The sequence below is a fragment of the Apium graveolens genome, chromosome 1 (assembly GCF_009905375.1).
Source record: "Apium graveolens cultivar Ventura chromosome 1, ASM990537v1, whole genome shotgun sequence".
NCBI lineage: Eukaryota > Viridiplantae > Streptophyta > Magnoliopsida > Apiales > Apiaceae > Apium > Apium graveolens.
This window is the reverse complement of record NC_133647.1, coordinates 180,107,477-180,119,705: the sequence shown is the minus strand read 5'-3', so window position 1 is coordinate 180,119,705 and position 12,229 is coordinate 180,107,477.

Below are 12,229 nucleotides of genomic sequence, written 5' to 3'. Positions count from 1 at the left end.
GTGAAGGTGCAGTGACTGTGTCTTTAGCACCAGTTTGCATAGTGTGTGTACCCTGTGCATCCCCAAAGGTTTTAGATTTCTTTTTTCTGGCATAAGTTTGGGGTGAGCTTGTGTCCCTAACCCTCTTGGCATGTGCTCTTGGTTGAGAGCTTTGTTCAATAACTACATCCTTTTGGGATGATAAACTAGAAATGAGCTTTTATCCTTTTTAAGCACTGCAGTTTGTGGGAAACTGTAATGTGGCTAGGCTGGGACTCACTCAACTCTCCAACCTTATTCTTGGGGTTTCTTTTATGTTCACCCCTTCCCTCACCTAACTTACCCTCCTTCACACTCCCCTATTTGGCTTTAGTGGATTTTTCAACTGGCGTCTTTGGGAGATACCAGAGGGGGCTTTCTTAGATTTGGATTTTGAAATAATTGTAGGTTTGACAGCTTTGGTAGGCAACTGTTTGGTCATTGACACAGTTGCCATAACCACACTTGAACTCAAAGAAATTATGGAGGTTGAAATAGTTGTAAGGATAGGTGAACTTACCTCATTTACCTGAGGTGCTTGCATTACAGGAAAATAGAACATCGGCACATCCTTGTGATGATTGGCCCTGTTCAAATCTGCAATGAGCTTTCTCTCTTGAACCCAACAATCTAGTTTGTTGTTAGGGTTCTCAAGCACAATCTCTTCACAGAGGTGGTTAGCTAATAGCATAAGAAATCTAGCATAATACACATTCTTACCTATTTTATTTCCTAATTTAAAACATAATTCAAACAAGACATGGTCACTGAAATTGTAAAATTTATCTGTAACTAGCATATAGAGCATGTTAAGCATGTAAATATTCACTGAATCAAAATTACTGATCTTTCCTGAGAAAACCTTTATAACTACATCACACAAGAAACTCCACTCTTTCCTAAGACTCATTCTCCTAATATCACTCAATTTAGAAGTAGGAAGTACATAGTGCATGAAATTAAGCATATTGATTATATCAGTGTCAGTGTGTGGTGAAGTCACATTATTATCAGGAATTTTGAAACATGCTTTTCTCACATCACTATTGATACAGAATTCTTTACCTTTAATGGTTAGAGGGATGGTCTTATCTGTAGAGTTGTAGGTAGAAGTGGTCCACATCTCTTCAACAATTTTACAGAAGATTGTGGGTGATTTAAGCATGCATAATTGAGCTTGCAACTCTTCACAAAGTCCATCATCTTGTGATAGTCTCCAGATTGCTGAATACCCTTGTTCACTAGTGCGGTGAAATTGTTCTTCTCATAAATGAACCCAGTTTGAGACATAATCTTTACAACAGGTGCCATTGTTAGAGAATAGGAGCTTGAAGAGAAAGAGAGTAAGTGCTTTGAGAGAGAATGAAATTAGAGCAGTTGAATTGAGAATGATAAAAGAAAAACAATTGTAGTGAAATAAGCTTTTATACTATCTCAAAAATAACTGATAAAAATAATAAAGTAACCAATAGAAATTGCCTAAAATAGCCGTTTAAAAATAAACTGTAAAAATTTCACCCATCATCCGTCGTGTTATGCTTATAAACTGTAAGTATACTCGATGGATAATGTACAGGGAATTAACGGCTGAGATTAAGACAATTCGACGGATGAGGATAAACTGTTATCCGCCGAGACATAAAATATTCCAGAAAAATAATTGATTTTTATTAGCAAATAATATACCGGCGGATGATCAAACTCGATGGATAAGGATCATCCGTCGGGATGTAAATTTTGACTTAGCCAAAATCTCATCTATGACTGAAAAATCAATTAAATTTCTGGCTGCATTTCAACTTGCAAATTAACTCATATAGATTTAAGAGTAATTAAGCATACCTAACTCACTTACCAGCCTTGAAAAGGTGGATTCATCCAGTGGCTTGGTAAAGATATCTGCAAGCTGCTTCTCACTTGAAACAAAATATAGTTCCACAGTACCATTCATTATGTTAGATATATTTGATAATTTCATGGCTAATATGATTTATGTTTAGTTTTTAGATATTACTTAAACAGGATAAATCAGTACTTACAGGAAGTCAGGACTTAAGGATATCAGTACTTATATTATCAGAAGATAATCATCAGAAGATGGATATCAGAACTTAAGTACTGAATGACGTTCAGATAAGGACAACAGCTGATTAAAGGAAAGAAGATCGAGACAAACATAAGAAGAGATATGCATGAAGAAGGAATTCTATGAAGAATAGAATACTTGGAAGAAAAGATATCTGATTGATATATTTTAGGAAGCAGAATTATATTCCATATCAATTAGCGATTATCTTGTAACTGTGTAGTATATAAACACAGACATAGGGTTTACACTAAAAGTGTTATCATATTCGAGAAGATTATTAATTGTAACCCTAGCAGCTCTCGTAATATTTGTTCATCACTGAGAGGTAACAGTTCCATACTGTAACAGAGTTTATTGTTTTAATAAAATTTGTTTTCTGTTACTTGAGTTATTAAAGTTCGATTTGATTGTATTTTACATTATATTCACCCCCTCTACAGTGTGTGTATGACCTAACAAGTGGTATCAGAGCCTATCTGTTAACGCACAAACAATTTAAGATCCAAATACAATCATGTCTGACACAGAAACTCCAACTAAGCCTACCAAAACTGAAGAACCTCCAAAGACACAAATTTAAAGTCGGTATGAGACTATCAGAGTTCCCATACTGAGACCATCTGAATATGCCATATGGAAGGTGAGGATGACCATGTTTCTGGAAGCCGCAGATCCAGAATATCTTGATAGAATCAATGAAGGACCTCACAAACCAACCAAGCTCGCTGTTGCAGTTGCAGGTGAAGCAGCAAAGACTGTACCAAAGGAGAAGAGTGATTATACTGCTGAAGATATCACATCAATTGCTAAGGATGCTAAGGTACGACACTTACGGCATAGTGCCATTGATAATGTAATGTCAAACAGGGTAATTAACTGCAAGACTGTAAAGGAGATATGGGATGCTCTGGAAATAAGGTGTCAGGGAACTGATACAATTAAAAAGAACAGGAAGACAATACTCACTCAAGAGTATGAACACTTTGACTCAAAGGCTAATGAGTCATTGACTGATTTATATGATAGATTTGTCAAACTCTTGAATGATTTGTCACTGGTTAATAAGGAGTATGATCTTGAAGACTCAAACCTTAAATTCCTGTTGGCTCTTCCTGAATGCTGGGATTTGAAGGCAACAACAATAAGAGACAACAACAATCTTGATGAAACAACTCTTGATGAAATTTATGGAATGCTCAAGACTCATGAACTTGAGATGGAACAAAAAAGCAAGAGGAAAGGAGGAAAGTCAAGGACAGTTGCTCTTAAGGCTGAAGAAGAATCCCCCAAGGCAGCTACCTCAAGGAAAGACAAGGGTAAAGCTCTTTTCACAAAGTCTGATACTGAGTCATCAAGTTCTGAAAGTGATGATGACTCAGATTCTGAAAGCTTGCCTGAGACTGATGCTGATGAGGAGATGATGAAGCTGTGTGCTCTTATGGTGAAAGGGATCACAAAGATTGCATACAGGAAGTTCACGAAGGGAAAGAAGTTTTCCAGGAAAGGTACAAGTTCTGATAAGAAGAATTTCAGAAGATCTGAGGGCAGAGGAGGAAAGTCTGATAGAGGAGATTATACCAATGTCAAATGCTATAACTGTGGTGAGAAAGAACACGTATCTCCTGATTGCAAGAAAGTGAAGGGTGACAAAGGCAAGGCTCTTGTCACAAAGAAAAAAGCTGGATAAACACCTCAGACTCTGAAAGTGAGGAAAATTATGCTTTGATGGCAAATACTGATAAAGCAAGTGCTGAAAGCAGTTCTGAAGCTGCTGAATCAAAGGTACCTCAGACTACTTATGCTTTTCATACTGATGATATTAATGAGTTGAGAAGATATCTTAAAACCATGTTTATTAGTTATAGAGATCAAACTTTAACATGTGAAAGATTAACTTCTGAAAATCTTGCTTTTAAGAAAAGAAATGATTTATTAGAAAAAGAGTTAGTTATGTTCCATCAAACTCAGAATGATAGAGATGATGCTTTTATGTTAGGGATGAAGTGCTAAAAATGAATGAATCTCTAAAAACCGAGTTAGAAAAGGAAAGAGAGATTATCAGGACTTGGACAAACTCTGGCAGAACAACTCAAAATTTGCTAAGTAGTGAAAATTGGAAAGAGGGCTTAGGTTATGAAGAGGATAAGAATGATAAAGGAACTGTAGAAATTAAGCCTGTTGTTAAGCAAAAGCCAAAGTTAAACCTGTTAAGTTTGTAACTGTAAATCTGATAATGAGAAATCAGAAGTTAAAGAGGGATTAACTTCTGACAAACTTAAACAGGAAAAGACAGCTGAAGTAAATATAGGTTTAATTACTAAGAAGCAGCTTAAGCATAAGCTGAAAGATGTTAAGAACGCAAACAAGGTAAAATCACCTAGGAAAAATAGGAATGGAAAGGAAGGTGTGAATAAAAGCAATGATAATAAGCCTGTTCCTAAAGCTCCTAGGAAAACGTGTCATAACTGTGGAAGTTCTAACCATCTGGCCTCTTTTTGCAGGAAGAATAAGAACATAAACTCCTTACCTTCAAAGTCAGGAGTTAAGAGTCAGTCTGTTAGATATAAGCCACAAAATCCTTGTTTTCATTGTGGTAGTTTATGACATTCCATTTATACTTGTAAGGAATATCATAGTTTGTACTATGATTATTATCAAATAAAACCTTCTTTAAAGAAAGTTTCCATTGTTCCTTCTAGTGTAAATTCTGATTCAAAGTCTGATAGTGTAAATTCTGATAAGAAAACTGTTAACATAAACTCTGATGCTAAATCCGCTGCAAATGTTAACAAACTTGATAAGGCCAAAGGATCCAACCAAGTCTGGGTCCTTAAAACTAATCATTAATGGTCTTTATGATTGCAGGGCAACAGGAAAAACATCCTGGTTCTGGATAGTGGATGTTCAGGACATTGACTGGAAATAAAGCCCTGCTATCAGACTTTGTGGAGAAAGCTGGCCCAAATGTTTCTTATGGAGATGGCAACGTTGGAAAAACTTTGGGATATGGCAATATCAAACTTGGGAATGTCATCATTAAAGAAGTAGCTCTGGTCTCAGGACTTAAACACAATCTGTTGAGTATAAGTCAAATATGTGACAGAGGTTATCATGTTGATTTCTTTGAAGAACACTGTGAAGTTGTGAGTAAATCTAAAGGCAAAGTTGTTCTGAAAGGATACAGGTGTGGTAACATTTATGAAGCTAAGCTTTCAACAAGTACTGATGGTTCTGTAATCTGTCTGATGAGTAGAGCATCAATTGAAGAAAGCTGGAATTGGCACAAGAAACTCTCTCATTTAAATTTCAACAATATAAATGAATTAGTCAAGAAAGATCTTGTGAGAGGACTACCAAAGTCAATATTTGCTCCTGATGGCCTTTGTGATTCTTGTCAGAAGGCTAAACAAAGAAAATCCTCATTCAAGAGCAAGACTGAATCATCAATTCTTGAGCCTTATCACCTACTACATGTTGATCTATTTGGTCCTGTAAATGTCATGTCTATTGCAAAGAAGAAATATACTATGGTCATAGTGGATGAGTTCACCAGATACACATGGGTGTATTTCTTGCACACAAAAAGTGAAACTGCATCTATCTTGATTGATCATGTCAAACAACTGGATAAATTGGTCAAAGATTCTGTGAAGACAATAAGGAGTGATAATGGCACTGAGTTCAAGAATTTGATAATGGAAGAGTTCTGCAAAAAACATGGAATTAAGCAGGAATACTCTGCTCCTGGAACTCCACAACAAAATGGAGTTGTTGAAAGGAAGAATAGAACTCTCATTGAAGCTGCACGTACAATGCTTGAAGAAGCAAAGATTCCAACCTATTTCTGGGCTGAAGCTGTGCAGACTGCTTGTTTTACTCAGAATGCAACACTCATTAACAAGCAAGGAAAGACACCATATGAGATGGTAAAGAAAAAGAAGCCAAATCTGAAGTATTTTCATGTATTTGGATGCAAGTGTTTTGTTCTTAAGACTCATCCTGAACAACTATCTAAATTTGATCTAAAAGCTGATGAAGGAATCTTTGTTGGATATCCACTTTCCACAAAAGCCTTCAGAGTCTATAACTTGAGAACAAGAGTGGTCATGGAATCTATCAATGTCTCTTTTGATGATAAGAAATTTACTGGACTTGAAGATTTTATTGATCATGATCAGCTGAGATTTGAAAATGAAGACTCAAATTCTGATACTGAAAATCCTGACAATATAAGTCCTGATACTGCAAACTCTGATGGATTAAACTCTGATGTTATTGAAACTGTGGTGACTACGCCAAAGGAAGATGCACCTATGCAGGGGGAGCATACTCAAGATATTACCACATCTCAAGAAGCATCAGAACATACATCTGGCTCTTCAAGTTCTGATTCGTCATGTTCTGATAAGCCAAGTTCTGATAGTACTGAAAATCTAAATTCTGAAGAATCCAACTCAGAGAGCATAGTTTCAGGGGGAGCATCAGAAAATGAAATTGAAGACAGCATGGATCATGGGGGAGCATCCAGTTCTAGGGAAAACCTTCCATCTGCCAGGAAGTAGATTAAATCACATACACCTGATTTGATAATTGGAAATCCTGATGCCGGTGTCAGAACTAGAATAGGAACTTTAAATGAATGTCTTTACAATTCTTTTCTTTCTCAGACTGAGCCAAAGAAAGTGGAAGAAGCTCTTCAAGATGCAGATTGGGTGCAAGCAATGCAGAAAGAGTTAAATAAATTTGAAAGAAACAAAGTCTGGACCCTAGTACCAAGACCAAAGAACAGATCTGTTATTGGTACAAAATGGGTATTCAGAAACAAAACTGATAGTGATGGCATAATTACAAGGAATAAGGCAAGACTGGTTCCAAAAGGATATTCTCAACAGAAGGGAATTGATTATGATGAAACATTTGCACCAGTTGCTAGGTTAGAAGCCATAAGGATATTTTTGGCTTATGTTGCTCACAAAAAGTTTACTGTCTTTCAAATGGATGTGAAAAGTGCTTTTCTCAATGGAAAATTGGAGAAAGAAGTATATGTTGAACAACCTTCAGGCATTGTAGATTCCAAATATCCAGGTTATGTCTACAGGCTTGATAAAGCACTTTATGGACTTAAGCAAGCTCCTAGAGCATGGTATGAGACTTTAGCTCAGTTTCTTCTGGAAAGTGGATTTAACAGAGGAACTATAGACAAAATACTATTCTACCTCAACCATGGAAATGACTTACTTCTGGTCCAGATTTATGTTTATGATATCATTTTTGGTTCTACAAATGACAGACTTTGCAAGAAGTTTGCCAAACTGATGTAGTCAAGGTATCAGATGAGTATGATGGGGGAACTTAGCTATTTTCTGGGCCTTCAAGTCAAGCAGAATGAAGAAGGCACTTTTATTTGTCAAACTAAGTACACCAGAAACTTGCTGAAGAAATTTGGAATGCAAGATTGTTCAAGTGCATCCACTCCCATGGCCACTGCAACAAAACTGGACAAGGATACTGGTAAATCAGTATATATTACTGATTACAGAAGTATGATTGGCTCTCTACTCTATCTAACTGCTAGTAGACCTGATATCATGTATGCTACCTGTCTTTGTGCAAGATTTCAAGCAGATCCAAGAGAACCTCACTTAACAGCTGTGAAAAGAATATTCAAGTATCTTAAGGGAACAGCTGATCTGGGATTGTGGTATACAGAGAATCAGATTTTAAACTAACAGGTTACTCAGATGCAGATTTTGCAGGTTGCAAAATTGACAGGAAAAGCACAAGTGGAAGCTGCCAATTTCTTGGAGGCAGATTGGTTTCTTGGTTTAGTAAGAAACAAAATTCAATTTCCACATCGACTGCAGAAGCAGAGTACATTGCTGCAGGAAGCTGTTGTGCACAGATTCCTTGGATGAAGAATCAGTTACTGGATTATGGGTTAACATATTTCAAAATCCCTATTTACTGTGATAATCAAAGTGCTATTGCTATGACAGGTAATCCAGTTCAACACTCAATGACAAAGCACATCAGCATTAGGTACCACTTCATAAGGGAACATGTGGATGAAGGTATAGTGGAATTGCACTTTGTTCCAACAGATCAACAACTTGCAGATATCTTCACAAAACCGCTGTGTGAAGCTACTTTTACAAGATTGGTAAATGAACTTGGAATGGTTTCAGGTTTTTTCTCTGAATCTGCTTAGTTTTATTCTGATGCATCAGACTTTATGATCAGTATTTACAGAAATTACTCTCTTTGTGTATTCTGTGCTTAATTGAAAATTTGCTTAAGTACTGACTGTTGTCTGATGTAACTTTCTAAACTCTGAAAATGATATGTCTGTTTATGTAACTATTCAATCCTATGAGGATACCTGTGCTAGATGTTGACCTAGTAATCTTCAATATATTAATGATCCCATGTTAGAAGTAACTATTTATGTGGAAATCCATTGACACAAGCAATTTCTGATATTGAGCCTAGTTGAGTTTACTTTGTCTATCTTATTACTAAGTAACAAACTAGAATATTGCTTCTCATCTGTTAAATTCTGATGCTAGTAAATCTGTTGAATGTACTAAGTGCTGACAAACCTCACTTATCAAAAGAAAAAGAAAAAGAATCAAGGATTAAAATCAGGTACTCCTTTGAGATCTAGAGTAAAAATGTGGAAGGGACGACCCAAGTGCATTGCTGGTATTAAGTAAATATGCATCAGAAAAGCAAAATATTTTCTTGGTGACTTTTCACACTCTATAATTACTGGAGAAATACTCTGATAATAGCATAAATTCTGATAAGCAGTCGTGACTCACTTACACTGAGAAGCCACTGTAAAATGGAATTTATAAAGATGCACAAAATAGTTGAGGTGGACTCTAGCATGAACTCATTCAATAGTAGGTTTCAGAATAATGACAGGTTTTTAGTAAAGTTTTAGTTATGCCTTATTTCCAAGATGTACTGAAGTGAATCAGACTTTACTCTTTGTCTGATATTTAGCTTAATGCACACACTAAACACTCCATATGAATGATGAAAATTAATGCGGTGATCTATGTTATTTTAGATGAACAGTTATTGTGTCACATTGCACAAATTCTGAGGACAAGTTCTGATTGCACGTTCTGATGATTAAGTTCTGAAGAATCTATATCAGAATTTGTGTGAAGACTTACTAAGATAGGCATTCATTTTTCGAGTTAAGAATTTATGTTCTGATAACTGTTAAGTTCTGATATAAGTCTAAGTTCTGATATTAAATCTGATCCTTTACTTGACTTATTTGTGGATAAAATTTAAAAACAGTCTCAGTTTAAACCAGAATATGTTGAAGTGGAAGATTAACAGTCACTATATTTAGGGATAGTGGTACTCGTACATGCACAGTCATTTTTACTTGCTTCTTGTGCGCATTAAACCATGTTTTACTTTTCCAATGACCGTTTTTCTTTTTTCCAAGTCTAGGGAGACGAGGTAGAATTAATTCTACATGTCAGCATTAAATTTCCTTGCGTCTCCTGGCATTCTTTTGCCTATATAAACACCCACTTCACATCAGCCTATACATCAATTCTTTTATCACAAACTCACCTTCATTTTCTTTATATCAAAAACACCATGGTCAATTACAATATATTTTTGAACTATGAAACATTCAACATGGAGCTGAGCTGTGATGCCTGGCAGCAGGAATGGCACGTCACTGCCATTCCTGATGAGATATGGGACTCAGTTCCCCAGGAGGTACTCACCCACCTCCTGTTCTTCTACATGAACTACCATCGCCATCTGGAGCGATTGGAGGAGGAAAGGCAGAAAGCTCTCCGCCAGCAAGAGCGAATCATACGACTCGCTGTTCTGTTTGTCGAGAGTAGGAAGAAGAAATGATTTATTTTCTTCTTCCTATTTTTCTTCATCGTCAGCCTTGCCCTGCTTCTTGAGCTAGGACTAAGGTTGTTGATGTTAGGTTTAGAAGCTTAGGACAATCTTGTAAAGCTCTGATGTAATTTAAATTTCATGAATGTATTCTCTCGATATATTAATGGAATTTCCTTTTTCTTTGCAAGTTTTTGTCTCTGAGATGTTTGTAACTTAAATGCACTGATAAATCCTAATATATCCATGTTCTGATGACCATTTCTATTTTGATTTAAATTAAGTTCTGATCTTACAATTTTAGTACTTATTTACTTGATTTATTTTGGTCATTCTCATTCTTGAATTTTTCTCAGAATATTGGAGTTGCAGTGAAAAATAATTGAATAAGTGGGAACAGTTTAAATATTGAATTAAAACTGATTTACCTTGATTAATGGAATTACTGGGTAAGTGGAACGGTTTTTCCTTGAAAAACTGTAAGTGGGTAAGTAATAATTACTGTTTTCCCGTGCCCATTAAATATTCATTATTGTTGCATGTTTGACAGGTGTCCAACGGTTATATTTTTTTTACCAAGTATAAGTAAGAGAGAGAGAAGATTATACAATCTTTTATTTACTTTTTCAACTTTATCTCTCTCTTTGCTTTTACTCTCTTTCATCTCCTGACGTTGGTTTTTCATACAGACATTTTATCAAACACCTAACAGGCACTCTTAAATCTCGATTTTTCTCATGGCACCTAAGGATTTGATCATTGATGGAGCTAAATTTGTTCCAAACAACTATGCTGCAATTCTCGATCATGCTGAAGCTCCATCTGAGTTGTATTTTGTGCAAGATCTTCTTGAACACAGTGAAATCGGGTATGCATTGACCTAGCCTTCAGTCTTTTCCGGCCAACAAGTTCTGATGTTTTGGCGGACTGGGCACTTTGATAATGGTGGTACACATGGTACTCCCAGTATTGTTTTCGAAGTGGATGATTCTACACATGTGGTAACTCCTGGTACAATTCGAAAGGCTCTACATTTACCAGAAGGATGTACTTTTTCAACCCCGGAGAAATCAGCTTGAAACGGGCTCATATCAGAAATGAATGGAGTTTCTTCTTCGACTGCAACACTAAAGCTTTTGGAAATAAGTGTTCCAACTTTGATGCAATCCCTATAATGAGTCAACACATCGGGTATGCATTCATTAACCAAACTCATTTCAATTTTGCAAATGTTGTGATAGGTTTTATTGGGGATAGGATGACAGAAGATAGGAATGTTGTTTACTTTGCTAGATTTTGTCAGCTTATATATAATTTTTGTTGTGCTGATGAACCCCAACCTACCACTGACTTAACTGCACCTTTCAAAATTGCAAAACGAGCCTTTAATGATTTGGTAAATGCTGATCTTAAGAAAACAGTGGTTAGACCTTTACAGATTCCTCAGTCTGTAAAATAGATCTTGGTAGATGCTGATCCTGACACCTATAGATCTGTTTATCCTGATATCCAACCTACCACCACATCTCAAACACCACAGCAACCAACAAACCATACCACTCATACTACTCAACCATCCCTCAAAACATATCTCAAATCATATCTCTCCACTTCACAGACAACTCAACCCTCATCCTCAGCACCTACTGTGAAGCCTTCATCTTCCAAGCCTAAGAGGACAAAGACTGTTCCTCAAACACCTCGGAAGAGAAGGAGGATTATTTTGAGAGATGAATCTGACAGTGAGGAACAGGTTTCTACATCAGAACCTGTTATCAAAAAAGCTGAGAAAGTTCATTCTCAGAAGGATTCTGCAATTGGGGGATCTAAGCTTCTCAAAAGGCTTAGAAAAATGACTTCTACTGAAACTCCCAAGGAATACCAACCTTCAAAGAGATACAAGAAACAGAGAGCTAAAAGGCCAGTTTCAGATGATGAGGAAGCAACAACTAAGGAAGGAGATCAGGAATCTCTGATCTCACAAGAACCAGAATCTGCTAAAGCCACTACTTCTCCATCAACTCCAACTCAGGAAGTTTCTACTGAAACGGCCAACACACCATCTGTGTCTCCTGTTCAAAAGTCTGTATCTCCTGTTGTTCCAGGCACAAGTGCTGAAATTGATATTTAGACCTTGGTTGTGCCTGAAATACTTTACTTAGAAGCTCCAACAACAACTAATCCATCAACAACACCTGTTACTGATGCTGCTCAAACTCCAGAATTATCTAATACACC